Genomic DNA, 25087 nt, shown 5'->3' with positions numbered 1-25087 from the left:
AAGTGGTTCAGTTTCATTCTGCATGTCGCAATCCAGTTTTCCCAGCACTATTTGCTGAAAAGACTGTCTTTTTTTCCATTGGATATTGTTTCCTGCTTTGTCGAAGATTAGTTGGCCATACATGTTTTAGTCCATTTCTGGGTTCTCTATTCTATTCCACTGATCTATGTGTCTGCTTCATATATTTTTAAGACCTATTGTTAGGTGCATACACATGACGTTATGTCCTCTTGATGAACTTTTTTTTTTTAATTTTTTTTTTTAATGTTTATTTATTTTTTGAGACAGAGAGAGACAGAGCATGAACGGGGGAGGGTCAGAGAGAGAGGGAGACACAGAATCTGAAGCAGGCTCCAGGCTCTGAGCTGTCAGCACAGAGCCCGATGCGGGGCTCGAACCCACGAACGGTGAGATCATGACCTGAGCCGAAGTCGGACGCCCAACCGACTGAGCCACCCAGGCGCCCCTTGATGAACTTTTATCAAGTTTTTTCTTTATCTCTGGTAAAGATGTCTTTCTTCTCATTTAGAAGTCTACTTTGAAATTAATTTAGCCACTTAAGCTTTCTGATGATTTGTGTTAGCATGGTTAATTTACTTTTAACCTATCTGTGTCTTTATATTAGAAAACACTTCCTCTATCCAATATACTAGGGATTGGCAAGCTATGGCCCATAGGACAGCTATTTTTCTTTTTTTGTAAATAAAGTTTTATTGAAATACTGACAGAAACTCTTGCTTACATTTTGCTTTTGGCTGTTTTTGAGCTACAACAGCAGAATTGGGTAGGTGTTACAGAAACTGTATGGTCCTCAAACCTAAAATGCTGATTATCTACTCTTTGATAAAGTTTGCCAACTCTTGTGGTATAGAATTTTTACTAGATTATTAATCTAACAAAATATTCCAATTCACTGGAGTGTTTAGACAATTTACATTTAATATGATTGTCATATAATTGGATATAAATCTACCATCTGGCTATTGTTTTCTATTTGGCCCACCTCTTCTTTCATCCTCTGTTCCTGCTTTCTTTTGAACACATCCAATTTTTTAGTATTCCACTTTATCTTCTCTATTGTCTTTTTAGCTGCCTTTATATCTTTAGTGGTTATTCTAGGGTTTATATATGCATCTTTAACTTATTGCAGCATAGATTTAAATAATACCATACCACTTCCTGAATAATGTAAAAATCTTATGACATTTTACCTCCAATTCTCCCTCCCATTCTTTGCACTGTGGTCATGCATTTTATTACTACATACATCATAAACCTCACAATTTGGTTCTTACTTTTTATTACTTCTTTTGATTTAAATAGTTCTTTTTTTAATTAAAAATATATTTTAGTTCAGTATAATTAACATACGGTATTAATTTTAGGTTTACAATATAATGATTCAACAACTCTATAGATTAATCAGTGTTCATCGTGACAAATATACTCTTTATATACTCCCTTTATCTATTTTCTCCATACCCCTACCCATGTCCTCTATGTCAACCACCTATTTGCTTTTTGTTTTTCTTTGTTCATTTGATTATTCAATTCCACATATGACTGAAATCATATTGTATTTGGCTTTCTTTGTCTGACTCATTTCACGTAGCATTATATTCTCTAGGCCCATCCATGTTGTGATAAATGGCAAGATCTCATTCTTTTTTACGGCTAATATTCCATATGTATTATGGAATACTACACACACACACACACACACACACACACCTACCTCATCTTCTTTATCCATTCATCTGTGGATGCACACTTAGGTTGTTTCCATACCTTGGCTATTGTAAATAATGCTGTGATAAATACAGGGGTACATATATTTTTTCAAGTTAGTGTTTTCACTTTCTTTAGGTAAATATCCAGTAGAATTATTGGAGCACATGATATTTCTATTTTTTACATTCAATTATCTTTTAAAAATTTAAATGAGAAAAAAGCAGTCTCTTATTTACCTATATATTTACCATTTCTGGGGCTCTTCATTTCTTTGTGTGAATTGTGTTCCATCTAGTACTGTTTTTCTTCTACTTTAAGAATTCATTTAACATTTCTTGTAACAAACGTCTACTGGTAATGAATTTCCTCAGTTACTTTGCTGTTTTATCTGCAAAGGTCATTATTTTAGATGTTTTTACTGGATATATAATTTTAAGTTCATGGCTTTCCTCTTTCAGTGCTGATCTCATTCCAATGTTTTCTGATTTTCAGTATTTCTGTAGAGAAGTCAGTAAATTTTTTTATCTTTTGTGTTGTATATATAATGTGCCTTTTTTCTGGGCCTTTATGAGTTTTATTTTTATTGTTGGCTTTCAGAAGTTATGTCTTAGTGTGGTTTTCTTTCCTGTTTGAAATTAGTTGAACTTCTTGGTTTTGTGAGTTTGTATTTTTCATCAAACATGGAAAAATTTTGGTCATAATTTCTTGAAATATTTCTTCTTTCTGGAACTCCAATTACACAGTTTCTAGACTACAGGGTACCAGGACACTAAGGTGTCATCCTTTTTTTTTTACAGTTGTCTTACTCTCTGCTTCAGTTTGGAAAATTTCTTGAAGTCCACTTATATTTTTATCTGCAGTGTCTAATGCACTGCTTAACCCATCCAGTGGATATTTCATTTCATGTATCATTATTTTAATGTTTTTCTTTAAATCCCTGAATAAGTAAACAATTAGCTGTTTTAAAGACTTTGCTAATTATATCATCCCTGGTAATTCTTAGTCTGTTCTCCCCTGGATTGGTTACTGTATCTGGCATTACATAAGGAGAGAGGCCAGTGCTAAGTCTATGCCATTGTCAGTGAGCTCAGAGGACATATGTACCATATGTATGAGGATACATGATTAAGTAGGCATAATACCTTCCTCATAAGAATGTTATAGCTGGACATAGGAAGTAAAATAATTAGTTCGAAAGGCATATATATATATATATATATATATATATATATATATATTATTTTAGAGAGAAAAAGAATGTGCACAAGTAGGGAAGAGGGGCAGAGACAGACAGAGAGAGAGAGAGAGAGAGAGAGAGAGAGAATGTTAAGTAGGCTCCCCAACATGTGAGTCTTGATCCCATGACCCTGGGATCATGACCTGAGCTGAAATCAAGAGTCAGAGGCTCAAGTGAAAGGGCCACCCAGGTGCACCTGAAAAAGCATTTTAATAGAGTTATAAATATATCCACATAAAAGGGCTAAATATCCACATGTAAGGGCTACCTATGTAAGCCCACAAAGGTCAAATAAGCCTTCTAAATAAATAGTATGAGCCACTGTGATGTCCTTTATTCTTTACATCTCCAAAGACAAATGTTAGATTATTCAGATGAATTATTTTCCATATTTTAAGAAGGCGGTGAAAATTATATCAATCAGTAATTTTCCTTTTCTTCCTTGATTTCAAATTTTTAGGAAAAAAAAATCAAGTGAACAGAGAAGAAAAATGCAAACTAAATGCTTGTCACATCCAGCCCCCCACATTCCAGTTGATTGGTTCTGCTTTATTAAAATATGTGTGTGTGTGTGTGTGTGTGTGTGTGTGTATATATATGTATATATATATATATACATATATATATATTCCTAATTTAGAGTATAAAAGCATATATATATATATATATATATTCCTAATATATATATATAATATATATATTCCTAATATATATATAATATATATATATATTCCTAATTTAGAGTATAAAAACATATATATATATATTCCTAATTTAGAGTATAAAAGCAATATATGCTTATCATGGAAATTTAGAAAAGCATAAAAAAGGACAGCAAAAATAAATCCACCCATCATTTTATACTAGAAGATAATCTCTGTCCCATTTTACTGCACATTATGTAGACATTCACTTTTTTTAATGTTTATGTATTTATTTTGAGAGAAGTGAGGGAGAGCAGAGAGAGAGAGAGAGAGAGAGAGAATCCCAAACAGGCTCTGAGATGTGAGTGCAGAACCTGATGTGGGGCTCGAACTCATGAACCATGAGATCATGACCTGAGCTGAAATCCAGAGTTGGACACTCAACCAACTGAGCCACCTAAGCACTTCTCACATTTCTTTTCTTTCTTTCTTTCTTTCTTTCTTTCTTTCTTTCTTTCTTTCTTTCTCTCTCTCTTTTTCTTTCTTTCTTTTCTTTCTTTCTTTTTTCTTCTTTCTTTCTTTCTTTCTTTCTTTCTTTCTTTCTTTCTTTCAGTAGGCTCCACACCCAGAGTGGAGTCCAACGTGGGGCTTGAACTCACGATTCTGAGGATCTAAGACCTGAGCTGAGATCATGAGTTGGTCACTTAACTGACTGAGCTACACAGGTACCCTGACATTCAGTTTTTTAAAAACAAAAATGAGTAGCAAAAAATTAGTTATCTCAGAAAAGTTTATTCTATCAATATAGGTTTATTTAATTAACTCCTATTGTTGGGCATTTTAATTGTTTTCAAACATCAAACATCTTGATAATATACTTACAAGAAATTTCTAGAAATATGATCCCTGGGTCAAAAGGTACACACATAGGTAAAGCTTTTGTTAGAGTTTCTTCTTCTGTTAGAGTTTATTCCAGGATGATAATACCAAGATGTTGACTAGAACAACTATTGGATCTCTCTCTAAGCATCAGCTCCAGTAGAAATTATAGACAGGAAAAGTCAAGAATAAGAAAACTTGAAAACTCCTCAAAAAGGCAAGGTGGTATAGAGTACCATTTTGAACTTGAAAATGTGCTTGGGCCATGGAACCTGAGGTTCTAGATAAGAGGAGGCTTATAGGCTGTGGGAAGACAAAATAGGAAGTAAACTAATGGAGCTCTGTTTTGGATTCTTTCCTCTCATTGCCTTGAGACAAAAACTGACTGTTCCCATATCTGCAGGGGCTCAGACTACTATAGAAATGCCTTCAGGAGTAAACAGAGTACTTATAAACAGCTGAGAAAACATGAGGGGACATTGGGCAGTCATGTCCCTATTCTTTTGTACCAAATCAGAGAGCTGGTGAAAAACAATCATCAGTTTTGGTTGCTGCTTCTTTCTGGTGGGATGGGGGAATGAGGGGAAATGTTGAAGTACAGACTTCAGGTATCACTTTGTTGATTTGATAAATTATTAATTGTGATTTTATCGGTGGCTTGGGGCTTTCCTACCTACCTCCCATCCTCTGAGCTCACCGAGAATGACATGGACTGAGTGCTGGCCTCTCCCTATATGTAATGCCAGATACAATAGTCAATCCAGAGGGAAATCGTCCTACAAAACCAAATATCAAGACATTGCAAGAAGCACTATTTCCAAAGAAAATAAAATTGGCATAAAGATTCTAAGAAAAGCTACAATGTTAGAGCTAATGGCCCAAGATTTAAAAATAGTCTAATAAACATCCCAAAAGACATAAAGGAACATATTAGCAATATGTAACAAGAATAAGAAAACAAAGAAGCAAGCAGAACTATGAGGTACGAAAACTATAAAATCTGAAACATAGATTTCATAAAAAGTAGAATTAAAATAACAAATGAATTAATGAATTTGAAGACAAGTTTCAGGAAATCTTCAATGCTAAGGAAAACAAGGAAATAGAAATATAAAAGAAAGACAAAGGGCTTGTCACTACTATCTGAATAACAGAGATGTGGAGAAAAAAATTAGAAATGATGAAGGTAACAAGAGACCATGGATTTTCAAAGTATTGAAGGAAACATAAAATCTAGAGTTGGATATATAGCTATGTAGTCATTAAAATATGAGGTTATGATAATATGTTTTCAAGTATATAAGGCCTCATAAAACAGTTGTTGATTAAATACTCAAATAGAAAGAGAAGCAGGGTGCCTGGATGGCTTAGTCAGTTAGGCGTCCAACTTCAGCTTGGGTCATAGTCTCAGTGTTCCTGAGTTCCAGCCCTGCATCAGCTCTCTGCTGTCAGCACAGAGCCTGCTTCAGATCCTTTGTCCACCTTTCTCACACACATTCTCTCTCTTTCTCAAAAATAAAAATAAAAATAAAAAAAAGAAAGAGAAATGAAGAATGTCTTTAAAAGATGTATAAAATAATCTATAAGAGAAAGGATTAAAAATCATACAATCATTTCAATAGATGCAGAAAAAGAATTGGACAAAGTACAACATCCATTCATGACAAAAACTGTCCACAAAGCACGTTTAGAGGGAACATAGCTCAACATAATAAAGGCCATACATGAAAAGCCCACAGCTAACATCATACTCAATGGCAAAAAATGGAGAGCTTTTCCCCTAAGCTCAGGAACAAGACAAGGATGTCCACTCTTATCACTTTTATTCAATATAGTACTGGAAGTTCTAGCCACAGGAATCAGAAAACAAAAAAATAAAAGGCATCCAAATTGGTAAGGAAGAAGTAGAACTTTCACTATTTGCAGATACATGACATTATATATAGAAAAACTACTAGAACTGATAAGTGAATTTAGTAAGGTCACAGGATACAAAATCAACATACAGAAATCCATTGCATTTCTATACACTAATAATGAAGCAGTAGAAAGAGAAATTAAGAAAACAATCTCATATATAATTACATCAAAAAATAAAAACCCAAGAATAATACTTAACCAAGTAGGTGAAAAATCTGTTCTCTGAGAACTATAAAATACCGATGAAAGAAACTGAAGATGACACAAGCAAATGGAAAGATATTCAATGCTAATGAATCAGAAGGACAACACTGTTAAATATGTATACTACCGAAAGCAACCTACAGATTTAATGCAACCCCTATCAAAATACCAACAGCATTTCTCACAGAACTAGAACAAACAATCCTAAATTTGTATGGAAGCACAAAAGACCCCAAATAGCCAAAGCAACTTTGAAAAAGAACAAAACTGGGGGCGTCTGGGTGGCTCAGTCGGTTAAGTGTCCAACTTCGGCTCAGGTCATGATCTCATGGTTTGTGGGTTTGAGCCCCGTGTCAGGGTCTGTGGTGACAGCTCAGAGCCTGGAGCCTGCTTCAGATTCTGTGTCTCCCTCTCTCTCTGCTTCTCCCCAGCTCATGCTCTGTCTCTCTCTCTCTCTCAAAAATAAATAAACATTAAAAAAAATTTTTTTAAGAAAAAGAACAAAACTGGAGGAATCACAATCCTAGATTTCAAGATATACTACAAAGCTGTAGTAATCCACACAGCGTACTGTCACCAAAACAGACACATAGATCAATGGAACAGAATAGAGAGCCCAGAAATAAAAACAATTATATGGTCAATTAATCTTAGTCAAAGGAGGCAAGAATATGAAATGGGAAAAAGAGGTTCTTCAACAAATAGTGTTGGGAATCTGGACAGCTATGTGCAAAAGAATAAGACTGGACCAATTTCGTACACCATACACAAAAATAAACTCAAAATGGATTAAACACCTAAATGTGATACCTGAAACTACAAAAATCCTACAAGAGAGGACAGGCAGTAATTTCTCTGACATTGGCCATAGCAACATTTTTCTAGATATGTCTCCTATGGCAAGGGTAACAAAAGCAAAAATACGGTATTGCAACTATATCAAAATAAAAAGCTTCTGCACAATGAAGGAAACAGTCAACAAAAGAAAAAGGTAGCCTACTGAATGGAAGAAGATATTTGCATATGACATATCCAATAAAGAATTAGTATCTCAAATATATAAGGAACTGATACAACTCAACACCCAAAAAACAAATAATCCAATTGAAAAATGGGCATAACATGATCAGACATATCTCCCAAGAAGACATATAGATGGCCAACAGACACAGGAAAAGATATTCAACTTCTCTAAACATCAGGGAAATGCAAACCAAAACTATAATAAGATATCACCCCACACTTGTCGTGATGGCTAAAATTAAAAAAAACAAGAAACAACAAATGTTGGTGAGGATATGGAAAAAAAGGAATACTTTTGCACTGTTGGTGGAAATGCAAACTGGGGTGCAGCCTCTGTGGAAAACAGTATGAAGATCCCTTAAAAAATTAAAAATAGAATTATATACCATATCATCCAGTAATTCCACTACTGGGTATTTAGCCTAAGAATATGAAAACACTAACTTGAAAAGACATATGCACTCCTATGCTTAATGCAGCATTATTTACAATAGCTAAGATATGGAAGCAGCCCAAGCTAAGATATGGAAGCAGCTAAGATATAGGTTAATGGATAAAGAAAATATGGTGAATAAACACAATAGAATATTATTGAATCATAAAAAAGAATGAAGTCTGGGCATTTGCAACAACATAGATGGATCTAAAGAGTATAATGCTAACTGCAGTAAGTCAGTCAAAGACATATACCATATGATTTCACTCATATGTGCAATTTTAAGAAACAAATAAAAAAAGAAAGAAACCAAAAAACAGATTTTTAAGTATAGAGAACAAACTGATGACTACCAGATGGGGAGGTAGGTGGGGTGGATGGGTGAAACAGGTGAAGGGTACACTTATTATTATTATTGTATTTAAGAGTACACTTATTGTGATGAGCACTGAGTAATGTACAGAATTGCTGAATTACTATATTGTACACATGAAAACAATATAACACTATATGTTAACTGTACTGGAATTAAAATTTAAAAATTTTTAAAGGGAAAAAGAGAAAAAAGAACCCTACACTTATTAAAAAGATGATGTACAAAGTAATGCTGATAAAGTACCTTGGTAAAGTTTGTTGTCTTTAAAAATAGCAGCAAAGAAAGAGAAAAATTGACTGCAATATTTTGTTGTTTAAAGTACATAGTAGCAACATGATGCAGTTGGGGAAGGTGAGAGAGACAACAGGATGTCAGAATGTACAAGAATCTTTTTTAGGGAAGATATATAAATACTACACTTTTAAGTAAGAAAAAATTAAAAAGATACACAAAGTGTGTGGAAAAAAACTGAAATAAGATGGTAGAAACACTTAAATGTATCAAAAAATTATGATAACTAATATATTTTTATTGAAAGTTTGTTTTGTTGTTAGTGGGTATATGAAATTCTTGCTTATAATCTCTACTTCTTCCTTTTGTAAGTAGAAATAACTTTAATTTTTCTTTTAATAATACACGGTTATTATGAAGTTTCAAATTCTGGGGATAAAGCGAGTATCTTCTAGAGTTAACTACCATTTGGTACATACTATAAAGGACATTAGACCAGATGACTGCTGATTTTTTCCCAACACATGCCTACCCTGAACTTATATACCTCACATATTTTTTTGGCAGAATATTTACCATTTATATAACCTTGACACATGTAACCAGAGTATGGCAACAACTTTAGTAGGGGATAGAAGGAACTCAATTCAGGGTATCACTAACCAAACTTTCTGTTTGTGGTAGAGTAGAAAACTAATGGACAATAGGATTAATTTAGGTATGTGGCAATGGGAGTTTTAGTGAAGCAAGACTGGGCAGATCAGAGCCCATTGATCAGGGTTAAAAACTGAAGCTCTAATAAGTTCAAAAGGGGGGTGACCATTATCATATGGCTCAGTTAGATGTGGAGACTGAGGCTGTCTAGGTGTATCCTATGAAAGTGAGTCTGGACTATGTCTGCAGGTGGGGAGACCGTCAGGTGTCATCAGTACCTTGGGAGAAGACTGGAAGAAGGGAGGAAAAAACTTGAATAGATCAAAAAGTATTTAAAGACATAAATAGCATTCATAGAAGTCTCACAAAAATCCTCAGAACCAGATAGGTTTTTTTTTTAAAGATTTTATTTTTAAGTAATCTCTACACTCAACATGGGGCTCAAACTCATAACCCCAAGTTCAAAAGTTGCATGCTCTACCAATGAAGCCAGCCAGGCACTCCATGAGTTTTAACATGAGTTAAACATTATGAGTTTTAACAAACATTAAAGAAACAGTAAATTCATATCTTGTAAAGTTGTTCCAGAAAATAGAAAAAGAGTAAAAGCTGTCCATCTTATTTTATTAGGCTGGTGTCATCTTAATTGCAAAGTCAGGCAAGGAAAATAAAGAGAAAACAATTACAGCACACTTCATTTAGGAATGTAGATTCTAAAATCCTAAATATAATATTTGCTAACCAAATAAAATAACATTAAAAATAAAACACCATGATCACTAGAAACACAGGGATGGTTTCACATTAGAAATTCTATTCATATAATTCACAACGTTAATATACCAAAGGATAAATGTCATGTGATTGTTTCGAAGATGCATAAAAAGCATTTTATAGGGTTCAATAGCTATTTATGCATACAAAGCTAGAAATAGAAGAACTTTCATAATTTAGTAAAGGTTGTATGTTAAAAACCTTCAGTAAGCATTATACGTCAGTGAAAAGTGAGAAACTAGATGCATCCTCTTTAAGACTGGGCATAAGATAAGGATGCCCACTGTCACTACTACTGTTTAGTTCCAGAGGAATTGATCAAAGGTATTCGAAAGAAGAGAAAAGTAAAAGTATGAGGATGGGAAGGGTAGAGAGAAAACTATCACTTTTGGAACTGATATATGATCATTTTTCTAGACAACAGAACAATCTATTAAGAATAAGAGAGTTCAGCAACGTTATTAGAACTTGTATCAATTTTCAAAAAATCAGTAGCATTTCTGTACACAAATGATATACATCCAGAAAATATTTTAATCAAGTTTTAAAATATTGATGTTTACTCAAAGAATATCAAGCACAAGATTAAAAAATTGAAAAAAATGGGATGCAGATATTTTTTAATATTTAAAACTAATAGGAAATGAATACCTAGAATACCTATGACAAACTCTTAAAGAACATTAGTCAAAAGAACCCATATGAAAAATAAAGAGTGTGAACAAACAAGTTCAGAAAAGAGAAGCCAAAAGGCCAATAAAAATATGAAGCAGTACTCAAACTCATTATTGATAAGAGGAATTAAAATTAAAATAATAAGCTATAAAATTATGCACATAATATTAGCACAAAATATTAGCAAGCTAGATAATGTCAAGGTTGGCAGGACTGACTGAGAAGGTTACTGCTGGTGAAAGTGTGGACCAAAGTATTTTATTTGGTAGCTCAACTGGCAGAACTTGGTCAAGTTAAGTATAAACATGTATCCTATTACCCAGCAATTGTGCTCCTGCATATATATCCCAAAGAAATCCTTGCAAAGTCCACGATAAAGCAAGAGTGATAATGTTCATTATAGCAGTGTTTGTTGTGACAAAAGTCTGGATGGCAATCACTGGGAAATACAAGTAGTTAAAACATGGTAGCTACAAACGATGGAATACTATGCAGCAGTTAGAAGAGATGTAAACATGACAATATAAGTAAATGATAAACACTTAAGGTTAATTAAAATAAAATAGTAGGAAGAAAATGAAATACATAGCACAATACCATCTACGCATAATAAAATTTCATACACATAAAATGGGGCAGGTGGCAGGGTAGAGATATAATTAACCCAAGCCCAAACATGAGATAACTGCTGAAACTGAGAGATGGGCCCATGAAGATTCATAACATATTCTCTTTTCTTTTTTTTTCAATTTATTTTAAATTTTCTATTTAAAATATTTAAAAATACATGTATATAAAAACAATGCATTATGAAAATACATATAAACAAAAGAGAATGGTGCAGTAGTTATTATAATGACTGTCAGAATGGTTTCCTATGGGTCAAGGTCAGAAGCATGGGACTGGAAATGAAAATAAAAGAATATGTATAAACAAATAAAATAAGTGCTTTGCATGGACCAATGATTACAGCGTGCAATAAACTGAGGAGCATGTTTAGCTCTATTCTTATGCAAAAGTTCCTTTAAAAAAAAAAAAAAGACTCATTATTTTTTTCTTTAATTGAGAGGATCTGGTTTAAGACTGTGGAGATGGAGGAACTATAAAAATAATTGTCTAATTATTATAATTCAGAAAACAATTGAATAGCTGTTCCAAGGAACCAACTCACCATATGTTAACTATAGAAATGAATTAGAAGTAAGTAATGTCATTTATATTTTCAAGATAAGTCATTTCTGATAATAATATTCATCACAAAAAACTAGCAAAATCAATAAGCTGCTACCCACAAATTAAGGGGAAAAAATAGACTCTAAAGTAGTTGCACTCTAAAAGAATAAAGAAAAACAGAACAAAGGGAAAAAATTTCCACAGCAGAGGCTGTAAACTGTTTTATTTCGTTCACACATTTGGCAAAGGAGATTTTTTTCACAGGCAAAATTTTGTGCTGATATTTAAAAATTAGGACTTTTCAAAATCCATATTTATTTCTTCTGAAGATACAATAAAATTAGATTTTACAGTCTCTTATTTCCACTTAGAGAGGATTCTAGAGCTGAACAAAAATGTCCCATTTACTGGTCACATAGTCTCTAAGGTTACATGGTAACTGCCTGGCATGAAACATTATTTAAAATACTTTTTTCTTTTTTAACATTTTGTGCTCCTCATATCTCACTGAAAACTGTATCAAAATATATTCAGAAATATACTTAATAATGTGAACATGTAAGCAGTCATGGGAGGCATGGACAGAACATGCTAACTGAAAGGATATGGTAGGTAAAGACAAATCTTTGGGGACTCAAGAAATAGTGAAAAGAGATTTGGTATTCAGAGGTAACACTCTGAGTATTTGAAAGTATGACAGAGTTTTTTGGAGTGGTTAAAGAACATGTTCCTAATGTAGTTAAAGAACTGATTAATGAATATGGTATTCAGAAGAAAGTGCAGTGAATAGCAGTTTTTGTTTAATCTTCCAAATTAAACACTACTGAGTTGAGCCCACAGATTTAATGGAAGCCACTTCATTTCTTCTCCATTCTTCTTAATTGGTTTGCACACTTCCATAATAATATATCAATTTTATCCACTTCCTATTATAAATGACATATGACACTTCCTGTCATGATAGTGTTAGGGCATAACACCTTGTGTCTGAATATGAACGAATATGGTTTTGAAGTCGCTTAGATAGGGCTAGTGATAAAACAAGTTTAGCAAGTCAAAGTACAGTCTGAAACCCTAACCATTTAAATGAGATGATTTATGAGGTTGTATCTATTACTTACCTTGAGTATCTATATTTTAAAGATCTTGTCTGTAAACCATATAACCTTCAATATCTACTTCCCATATGCAGAAACTGGCATCCTCAATAAGCATCTAAAAAAGAAACAAAAGAAAATATCATGAATTTGTGGTTATAAATATTGTTTATTTTAAACATATAAGCGGATGTAAAAATTATTCTTTATGATTTTATTAAGTTTGGACAAGGGGAGGCATATATCACAGGACATATTTTATATAAATAAACACCAGTAATAATGAGATTTTTCCATTTAGAAGAATCAGAAAATATTGTGGAACATATATTTTGATTCATGCCAGAAAATTTACTGCTTTCCATTGTCCTAATTTTATCTGGCTACCAAGTTTCTATGAGCATTTTTAAGAAATATAATTTTAAATACATTGATTCTGAGGTTCTACATGAACATAGCCCTACCCCAGGAAATATTTTCCTTGCTCAAATGGATCACAAAAATATATTCTTGATTATATCTGAGTTGCTTATAAATGCCAAAATCAAAGAGATCAACTAGTTAAATATCATCCTCATAAAAAAGGTCAATATTACTTAAACTGCCCAATCAGTACTTTATAAACACCAACCTAAGGAAGCTTTCAGAGATCTTTTAAGAGAAATTGCCACTAATTGAGAATTAGGATTATCTAAACAAAATGTTCTTTCCTAAAAGAATATGATATGATTTTGGAATGAAACTGGACCACTTTCTTACATGATACACAAAAATAAATTCAGAATGGATGAAAGACCTGAATTTGAGACAGGAAACCATCAAATCCTAGAGAACATAGGCAGAAACCTCTTTGACTTTAGCCATAGCAACTTCTTACCAGAAATGTCTTCAGAGGAAAGGGACACAAAAGCGAAAATGAACTATTGGGACTTCATCAAGATAAAAAAAAACTTCTCAGGGAGCCTGGTGGCTCAGGGGCTGAGCATCTGACTTGATTTTGGTTCCGTTCATGATCTCACAATTCGTGAGATCAAGCCCCACACTGAGCTGCCAGCATAGAGCCTGCTTGGGATTCTCTCTCTCTGGCCCTCTCCCATCCTCTCTCTCTCTGTCTCTTTCTCAAAAATAAATAAATAAACATTTTTTTAAGAAGATAAAAAGCTTCTGCACAGTGAAGGAAACAATCAGTAAAACTAAAAGGCAGCCTACAGAATGGAAGATATTTCCAAATGACATATCTGATAAAGGGTTAGTATCCAAAATGTATAAAGAACTTATTAAACTAAACACTCACAAAACAAATAATCCAGCGAAGAAATGGGCAGAGGACATGAATCAATACTTTTGAAAACATCCATATGGCTAACAGACAAATGAACAGATGATCAACATCACTCATCTCCAGGGAAATACAAATCAAAACCGCAATGAGATACCACCTCACACTAGTCAGAATGGCTAAAATTAACATCACAAGAAACAGATGTTGGTGAGGATATGGAGAAAGGGGAACCTTCTTGCACTGTTGGTGGGAATGCAAACTGGAGCAGCCAGTCTGGAAAACAGTATGGAGTTTCCTCAAAAAGTTAAAAATAGAACTACCTACAATCCAGCAAATGCACTCCTAGATATTTATCCAAAAGATACAAAAATACAGATTCATTGGGGTACATTTACCCCGATGTTTATAGCAGCATTATCAACAATAGCCAAGATATGGAAGAACCAAATGCCTATCGACTGAAGAATGGATAAAGAAGATGTGGTATATGGGGCATCTGAGTGGTCAGTTGATTATCCAACTTTGGCTCAGGTCATGATCTCAAGGTTCATGGGTTCAAACCCTGCATTGGGTTTGCTGCTGTCAGCCCGTCAACACAAAGCCTGCCTCGGATCCTCTGTACCCCTTTCTCTCTACACCTCCCTGGTTCATGCTCTCTCTCAAAAAATAAATGCAACATAGAAAAAGAGATGTGTTACATATGTATGTAATGGAATATTACTCAGCCATCAAAAGGAATGAAATCCTGCCATTTGCAATGAAGAGTCTGAGCTACAGTGTACTATGCTAAGCGAAATAAGTCAGGCAGAGAAAGACAAATACCATATGATTTCACTCATGTGGAATTTAAGAAATAAAACAGATGAACATGTAAGAAGAGGGGGAGAAAGAGAGAGGGAAATAAACTATAAGAGACTTTATGATAGAGAACAAAATGAGGGTTGATGGAAGGATGTGGCAGGGAGATGGGCTAAATGGATGATGGGTATTAAGGAGGGAACTTGTGTTGAGCACTGGGTGTTATATGTTAGTGATGAAATTAAATTCTACTCCTGAAAACAATATTACACTATATGTTAAGTAACTAGAATTTAAATAAAAATTTGAAAAGAAAAAAAATAAGCCTTGAGAATGTAATGTACAGCACAGAGAATGTAGTCAATAATATTGTATTAACTTTGTATGGTAACAGATAGTAGCTAGATGTATTGTAGTGATTGCAATGTATACAAATGTGGAATCTCTATGTTGTACACATGAAACTAATGAATTATATGTCAATTATACTTAAATAAAAAAATGGCCACACATAAACACACACAGAAGAATTTTATTCTCTCTTTGAGTTTTTTTTTAAAAAACAAGCCTAAGACAAGCAGTTAGGGAAACAAGGATTTGAAGGATATAATGCCATACGAATATGTGATTTTGAGTATTATGGATTCCCAAGCCAAACATCGATAGTTTTTGGATTCACTTACATGATCCTTTTGCTCATTGCTGTAGATCTCTCATTAGAGTAGTTTCTTAGTTACAGCTGCACATTAAAAATACTTGGGGGGTGGGTGCTTGGGTGGCTTAGTCGGTTAAACATCTGACTTTGGCTCGGGTCATGGTCTCAGATCAAGATTTCAGGGCTTGTGAGTTTGAGCCCCACGTTGGGCTCTGTGCTGACAGTTCAGAGCCTGGAGCCTTCTTCAGATTCTGTATCTCCCTCTCTATCTGCCCCTCCCCAACTTGTGCTCTGTCTCTCTCTCTCAAAAATAAACATTAAAAAAATATTCGGGACACTTTTAACTATACTGAGACTTGGTATATTTCTTAGATATTCTTATTTAACTGGTATGGTGTGGTGCTGGGGCCTAGGGTTTTTTGTTTGTTTGTTTGTTTGTTTTTAAGTATTAAGAAGGAGAGGCACGTGGGTGGCTCAGTCAGTTGAGCAATGGAATCTTGGTTTTGGCTCAGGTCATAATCTCATGGTTTGTGGGTTCGAGCCCTGTGCTGGGCTCTGTATTCTCTCTCTCTTTCCCTGCTCTCTCTCTCTCAAAATTAAAAAAATAAAAAAAAATAAAAAAGCATTAAGGAAGGGTATCAGTCCTTCCGTGAGTGGGAGGGGGCAAAAGAAAGAGTGAGACACTGAATCAGGGTCCAGGCTCTGAGCTATCAGCACAGAGTCCAACATGGGGCTCAAACTCATGAACTGTGAGATCAGGAGCCGAAGTCTGATGCTTAACCGACTGAACCGCCCAGGCACCCTCTAAGATTATATTTCTAATCTGAAAAGATAATCCTGAGGCATCCTGGATAAGAAATAACTTTAAAATATAAATAGGACTTTAGCAATAAATCAATGTAGATAAGCTAAAATAATGTTTATGGATAATGTATTTTGTAAGCTGTGCTATCCTCCTAACCTAAGTAAACTGTGTAGGTAATCAACAAAATACTATGGCAAAAAAGAGAAAACTAAATTATATTCTATAATGACAATTTAACCCCAAACTACATAAATAATTACAAACATGCCCACAATGTCTCAGAATTAAAAATGTTTTGGCCTTAACTTAGCAGTGGGGAATAAGCTCTTCTACTATCATTTGCTCTAAGTGCAAAGCAACAAATTCTCAAAGAAAAAGTCTTGAGTCATTTCCTTCAACACACACACTAACATAGCTTACTAAAAATAAGATGAAATAGGCTGTTAACATTTTAGTCTTGAAAATTCTTTTAAAACAAGTCCAGAAATACTTTGTAATAAAAATAATATATTCATATGCACATACTCTGTAGATTCTTTCTGAAAAAGAAAAGTCTAATAAACAGAGGTGAATATCCAAGTCTGTGCTATACATAATAAGGATGATGATCTCAGTAACTGCTAAACCTTTAAAGAAAATTATAATTATTTTCACTTATCTACCTAGTATGGAGGTGCTCCTAATAAAGTATTCTTTCTACATACATGTGCTGCTAACTACTTCAGGTTTTCCTGTTAAGTTCACATCAATCTTCAGTTTATGACTAAAGTTGATTCTTTTCCCAGAACTAGTTCTGCTTAATAGCTAGTAAACAGTCATGGACTTCCTAAATGTCTTCACAAACACAGAGCCACCTCTCAAATCTGCAGGATCGGATGCAAGTTTGCCTCTGGTTTATAGCTATGCAATGAAATTCCAATGTCTTTTGGCAAGACTCATGATATTTTACTATTTGACCCCAGATGCCTTTTGCTGTTTATCTCTCATCTCTTCATCAACCAAAACTTGGCTCAAATACTGCTTCCTCCTTGAAGGAAATTTCCATCAACCAGACACTAAAAGCTTTCTTTCTTTTTCTGACTTCCAACACTAATTATTGCCAAGTTACTTAGGTAATTAATCAGGTACTCACTTATGGTCCTTTATCTCTATCTTTTATTTTTAAGATTTGGCATGTTTGCTTTATTCCCTCAACTAAATTATAATTTCCCAGCAAGCCCTAGCTTGAAAGCATTTAATAAATATGCGATGATTTTATTTATTGGTCTTCCCATTAACTGAGCATAGCATTTTACAGTGATTGAGTGAAGCACCCAGCTTTTCTCTTTAGTATACTTTACAACCATGAATGATTTAAACATTGTAATTTCCCTAAGCTGCAAGAACTTGCCCATCTCTTTTGAGGTTACTGCACCTTACTCTCTTAATGTCTCACGATGTAGGTAATTATAGCAACTGAGAGTAATGGCATAATAATTGCTGTTAATAATAACAACTGAATCAACAAAAATGAACATTATTTTTTTAATATTTGAAGGGATACATACATCCTGATGCTTATAGCAGAGCTATCAACAATAGCCAAATTATTATGGAAAGAGCCCAAATGTCCACTGACTGATGAATGGATAAAGAAGATGTGGTGTGTATGTATGTACATATATGTATACATACACACATATGTATATGTATGTATATATGTATCTATGTATGTAAATATATGTATATATATGTATCTATGTATATATATACACATATACATATACGTATACATACACACAACGGAATATTACACATCAAAATGAATGAAATCTTGCCATTTGCAATGATGTGGAAGGAGCTAGAAGGTATTATTCTAAGTGACACAAGTCAGTCAGAGAAAGACAAAATATCATAAGATTTCACTCATATGTGGAATTTAAGAAACAAAACAGATGAACATAGAGGAAGGGGGGAAAAAGAGAGGGAGGCAAACCATAAGAGACTCCTAAATATAGAGAACAAACTGAGGGTTGATGGATGGGAGGTGGGCATAGGATGGGCTAAATGGGTGATGAGTATTGAGGAGGGCACTTGTTGGGATGATCACTGGGTGCTGGAAGTGATGAATCACAAAATTCTATCCTGAAAGCAGTATAACACTGTGTGTTAACTAGAATTTAAATAAAAACTTAAAAAAAGAACATTTAAAAAGTAAATTAAATTCTATTTAAATATATGTAACACAGAAGTCCTAGGGAACATGGTTTAGTGTTTCCTTAGAAAAACTACATACTTCAATAAGAACCAATAACTCTATAAATAGCACAATACTCTATATATCACAAAAGAATTCAATGTATACAGATTACTCTTTAAAGACCAAAAATACAAACTTATAGATAATAAACAATAAATGTGTCCAAGATTTTTAAAGTTGCTAACACTTCTTCCTTGCTTTGAAATACAGTAATGAGAGCTAACATTTATTGATTTCTAAATTCTAACCATCATTAATTAATTTAATCTTTACAACAATCCTAAGAAGTACTATTATCATCTATATTGTATGGATAGGGAAATTGAGGAACAGAGAAATTAACTTGTTGAAGCTTCCACAGTTAATAACTGTCAGAGCTAGATTTCAAACTCATGCAGTCTACAATTATCTACAGTATTTCTTAAAGGCACTATCCATTAAACTAAAATCTCTAGTAGTTCCAGAAGCCTTACTTAATGTATCTGTATATAAATTTCTGCCTTATACCCTCCACCCTTTTCCAAGGTTTTTGAGATTTCCCACTCAAAGGAGAATGCCACGGGGGTCCACTTCAACTCTTCTTCTCACAAAAAGATGTTTTCAAAGTCTTCATTTAGTGTTACATACTTTCTATTTCTGTACAATTTACAGAATAAAATCTGTAAAATTTACATAATAAAGCATAATAAATACTGAAGGTTTATGTTAAAAACCCTGTCTTGATTTGAATGTGATGTTCTATGAGTCTAAAGACATTAAGATCCATTAAGTATGGTTCAAAAATGGGATATCATATTCATGGATTTAACTCCTTAGAAATTTTTTAATGAAAACTATACCTTCTTAAAATATTACTGCACTCCCAAGTTTGAAATATGGCAGTTTTTACAGGAAGAAAATATGCTTTCCACTTCCCTGAGCTATGGAACTATATCAAAACCTAAACTTTTATAGGTGGTTACTCTCATAGTATTAGCAGTATACAATACTGTAGACCTCAAGATCCCATTTATTCTAACAGGTGACTTAAAAATAATTCTAATTTAGGGGTACCTGGTGGCTAAATCAGTTAAGCGTCCAACTCTTGATTTCAGCTCAGGTCATGATCTCATGGTTCATGAGTTCGGGCCCTACATCACTCTGCACAGGCAGTGCAAAACCTTCTTAGGATTCTCTCCTTCTCTCTCTCTGCCTGTCCCTCATGTGCGCTCTCTCTCTCTCTCTCTCTCTCTCTCCTTCTTTCTAAAAATAAATAAATAAACTTAAAAAAATTCTAGTTCACAAATTTCATATGTGGCTGAATGGAAACAGATCATAGCAAAAAATTATGGAATAAAATAAAACTTCACAAAGTATTTTATTTTAATAAAATACAAACATTAAAGTAATTAAAAATATTTTTAAGCCATGTCTGCTTTTTTTTGTTTCCATATTTCTTCAGTATAACAAGAGTTCTAATCATGCAATCAATGGAAGATTTGTTTTCTCAACTGTTTGTCATAGAGCATAATCTTAGCCTGAGCATATTTAAGCATTGCTTAGTACCAGTTAAGTCCATTATTAGGTTTATTCCCGATCACGTATTTAGTGGACCTTGCATAACTTTGATTTATGGTTTTAACACAACCATTCTATTTTTAAGTCAACAACATAAAAGACTCTTATTGGATACACCCCAGTCAGTGTCAAAACAAATAACCATAGGTAATTTGAAATCCTGTCCATTAAATTAGTCCTTGCCTTTAGCCCTCTTGCAACTTGCCCAGATGACCTGGCTTCAGTTAAGAAACTATATTTAGTCCAACATAACTGAAGTTCTTTCTATAAAAGTTGATAATAACCTGGCTATCCAAGGTATAAGAGTAAGTAGCTTTTCTTTTTCATTAGAGAAAGAAAAGAAACAATCTTTGTTTCTTCCTTTTTTTTTTTTTTTTTTTTTTGCCCCACCAGCATTCTCTAAAATTGTCCATCTGACCTAGACAAGGTATCTCTTCCACTGGAATAAATTATCAATTTGGTTCTGACAGACCACCTTAATAACATCTATTATTTGGGAAATACCAATTAGTGATATTTGGGTACACTAACATGCCAAACACTTTAAGAGCTGACCTTTTTGGATAGAAAGATTTAAGCACAACATTTTGGCAAATATAGTACCAAGAACATGCATATAAATATTCTGGCAATAACAAATTCATTATGCTGGTTATCCTATTGGGTTGGTTGATAGACAATTAATGAGCTAATGGGGCTGGGACATAGAAAATGGGTTAGCAACCCATTTATTACTCTAATTCTATGTAGCTTCTCCCAACCTCAAAAATAAGGTACTTGAAAACCACTAAGGATCTCTCAACTTAAGGTTGAGAAAATAAGTATGTTCTAGAGAAAAACAAATGGTGTTTGGTAATTAAAATAATGTAAATATGAAGGTCTATGTTAATAGGTTTATATTCAATAAAACAAAAACATTTTAAAAAATCATTCCACTTATTCTTTCATACACCAGAACTTTTCAAGGATTTCCTCTATGGCAGTGTTACAGAAATAAATTACAAAGCTATTCCATATACATTTATTATATTTTATAAAGCTATTTTACTTTTGGAAATAATAAATACACTAATGACCTTGCTCTCTGCCTTTGCTCTAAATGCTGGTAATGTTAAAAGTTTATGACTAGGATGATACTGATGTTATATATCTTCTCAGGTTCTGCCTTTTGCCTCTCTGACTCCTGACTCAGTAGTCTCTATAAGACATTTCTAGCAATATATCCCTGTTATTTTTTTCACAGCGTCTTTAGAAATCACTACCACTGACATCACTTCCATTTTCTTTTTAAAAACCTCATGTTCTTCTTTTTCTCATCATAATCATTAACAGCAGTTGCCCACCTTTCCAGAATGCTGGAAATAAAATATTTTTAATGCTAAAAAGTTCTACAGAGGAAACAAAAAAGAAGAGAGAAAAAAGCAACAGTGATAACTCCTGTTGATTTCTTTGTTCAGGATTATGCTAAAAGTGTACGGGCATACACCTCTGAGATATTGTGGGTTTGGTTCCAGATCACCACAATAAAACAAATATTACAATAAAGTGAGTCAAATGAACTTTTTGCTTCCCCACTGCATGTAAATGTTATGCTTACACTATACTGTAGTCTATTCAGTGTGCAATAGCATGATGTCTAAACAATGTATATACCTTAATTAAAAAAATACTTTATTGCTAAAAAATGCTATCGTCTGAGCTTTCAGAAAGTCATAATCACTAATCACCATAACAAATTAATAATAATGAAAAACTTTGAAATACTGTAAGAATAACCAAAATGTGATACAAAGACACAAAGTGACTACTGTTAGAAAAATGGTGCCAAAAAATGGTGCCCAAAGGAGGGTGGCGACCAACCTTCAAAGTGTAAAAAAATGTAGTATCTGCGAAGCACAATAAAACGAGGTAAGGTGGTAGATGGAATTACGGACAAGAGATGGGGATATCAAAGGGGGAATTTCAACATCAGAGGGTATGCTTAAATTCCTTCTGAAACATGGTAACCTTGATTCCAACTCCATGATTCTATGAATTTATGATTAAAAATCACAATAAATTTTATGAGCAAACAAGAGAATGCTTTGAAAAAAAAAAAAAAAGGCATTCCTAAGTCAAATACCAAAGTTGCACTGCCCCCTTTTGGAGACAGACAACAGAAATTCATAAATATTAACAGGATATTGTTCATATTTTTAAATTCTAAGGCAGTATTATAGATACAGGCATTACTTGTATCAGTCAGAAATTTGTTCCCCTAACATATTTAACTAAATATGTTATTTGTTGTTAAAACAAACAATACGATATAAATTGATGGCGGGCCAACATGAAGAATAAAACAAAACCTTGGAAGTGCCACCACGATCAAAAAGAATGTAATCCTGCCATTTGCAACAATGTGGATGGAACTAGAGTGTATTATGCTAAATGAAATAAGTCAGTCAGAAAAAGACAAATATCATATGATTTCACTCATATGTGGAATTTAATATACAAAACAGATGAACATATGGGAAGGAAAAATAAGATAAAAACAGAGAGGGAGAAAAACCATCAGAGACTCTTAAATAGAGAGAACAAATTGAGGGTTGCTGGTGGGGTGTTGGGTGGGGGAATGGGCTAAATGGACTATAGGCATTAAGGAGGGCACTTGTTAGGATGAGCACTGGGTGTTATATGTAAGTGATGAATCACTAAATTCTATTCCTGGAATCATTATTATATTATATGTTAACTAACTTGGATTTAAACTAAAATAAATTAATTAAAAAATAAATAAAATTCATAGCACCAAATAAAAAACTGCAAAAGAACTAGAATTGAGCGCCCCCCCCCAAAATGATGTTTCTCTTGATGATGAAACAGAAAATGGGTCTGTAACTCTGTGTGTGTGTGAGAGACAGAAAGAGAGAGGCTCTTACTTTCATTCACAAAAATTAAGAGTTCTTAAAGAAGTTTCACTTTCAAGTTTTTAATGGTGCTATGATATAACATTTGGGGGCATTTGATACTTAAAACACTATAATCCTAAAGAAAAACACTATCATAAAGATAGATTTCATGAAGCTGTCATACATCTACTTCAATACCTAAAAAGAAATCCAGATCTAAATATAAACCATAATGCTTTATTTACATGGTGGTAACAAGATAATAACAACCCTCAAGTGATTCCACTGTATTGAATGAGATAAACTACTAGAGTGTTGTAGGAGATTAGAAAATACTGAATCAGAACTCAGAAACTCTTTTTAGAAGATGTTCTCTTGGGGCGCCTGGGTGGCACAGTCGGTTAAGCGTCCGACTTCAGCCAGGTCACGATCTCGCGGTCCGTGAGTTCGAGCCCCGCGTCGGGCTCTGGGCTGATGGCTCAGAGCCTGGAGCCTGTTTCTGATTCTGTGTCTCCCTCTCTCTCTGCCCCTCCCCCGTTCATGCTCTGTCTCTCTCTGTCCCCAAAATAAATAAAAACGTTGAAAAAAAAATTTAGAAGATGTTCTCTGGGTGCTTGGGTAGCTCAGTCAGTTAAGCATCTGTGCCTAGCTCTGTGCTGACAGTGTGGATCCTGCTTGGGACTCTCTTTCTCTGACCCACCCCCACTCACACTTTTTCTCTCTCTCAAAATAAACAAATAAACTTAAAAAAAATGTTTCTTTCAAAAAAAGATGAGCACTGGGTGTATACAACACTGGGTGTTGTATGTAGCCAATTTGACAATAAATTATATTTAAAGAAGGATGAACTCTGTATAAAAACAAAAGAAAATAAGGTAAGTTAAAAACTAATAAAATATGATAGACTTATTAATTAGTACTTGTTAATTAAGACTAATTTAAAAGAAAACTAAAGGAAAGATATATTTAAATTAACATGTAAATAATTTTAATATAGTTTTAAAGTATGTGCATACAGACTAAAAACTGTCTTCATAAGATTTTTAAAATAAGCAGCTTCAAAATGCAGCTATAGATTATTAAAATCAGCATATGGGGTGCCTGCATGGCTCAGTCAGTTAAGCGGCTGACTTCAGCTCAGGTCACGATCTCACGGTTTGTGAGTTCAAGCCCTGTGTCAGGCTCTGTGCTGACAGCTCACAGCCTGGAGCCTGCTTAAGATTTTGTGTTTCCCCCTCTCTCTGCCCATCCCCTGCTCGTGCTGTCTCTCTCTCTCTCTCTCTCTCTCTCTCTCTCTCAAAGATAAATAACATTAAAAATATTTTTTAAAAAAATCAGCATATAAACTGCTTACAGAAAACATCAGATTTATGCTGTAAGACATTTTAAATGTTCTATTATATGGAAATACCCTCTTTCCAGTATTTATGGCATAATTTTTTTATGTAATGCATACTTCAGCTAAAGTGATTTTTCAAGTTATTAATGAAACAAAATAAAACAACCCTCCAAAATGAAGGGTCTTCATTAATGGAAACAAATCCTTCAGTATTATCCTAAGGGAAGATACTTTACCCAGGATAATGAACAAAAAAGCCATAAGTAGTTGCATCTTGGGAAAATCAAATTCTACCATGATTTCCAATAAAAACAAAAAGATATCAGGGAGAGATGTTAGAACCCCATGCAAGGAGATGAAATCCTCACATGTCAACGCATTAAAATAAAAAAATGACAAGCAGGGAAAATGCACATAAATGCACAGAATAGGAGTATCATCCTTAGTGATGTCTGAAAAGGAGG

The 25087-nt window shown here is 33.8% G+C and overlaps 1 protein-coding gene across 5 annotated transcripts in view; it reads right to left on the bottom strand.

Annotated features, from left to right (window-relative positions):
- The window catches only part of MBD5 (methyl-CpG binding domain protein 5), a 449013-nt gene that overhangs the window by 258260 nt on the left and 165666 nt on the right, over positions 1-25087 (bottom strand). For all 5 annotated transcript variants that reach the window (XM_045479727.1, XM_045479733.1, XM_045479728.1 and 2 more), the window contains exon 2: positions 13079-13172. The gene's annotated coding sequence lies outside the window, so the exon portion shown is untranslated. The remainder of the gene's footprint in view (positions 1-13078; positions 13173-25087) is intronic.

The sequence above is a fragment of the Leopardus geoffroyi genome, chromosome C1 (assembly GCF_018350155.1).
Source record: "Leopardus geoffroyi isolate Oge1 chromosome C1, O.geoffroyi_Oge1_pat1.0, whole genome shotgun sequence".
Taxonomy (NCBI): Eukaryota; Metazoa; Chordata; class Mammalia; order Carnivora; family Felidae; genus Leopardus; species Leopardus geoffroyi.
Note: the sequence above shows the minus strand (reverse complement) of the source record. Positions and strands in the feature narration are given on the sequence as shown.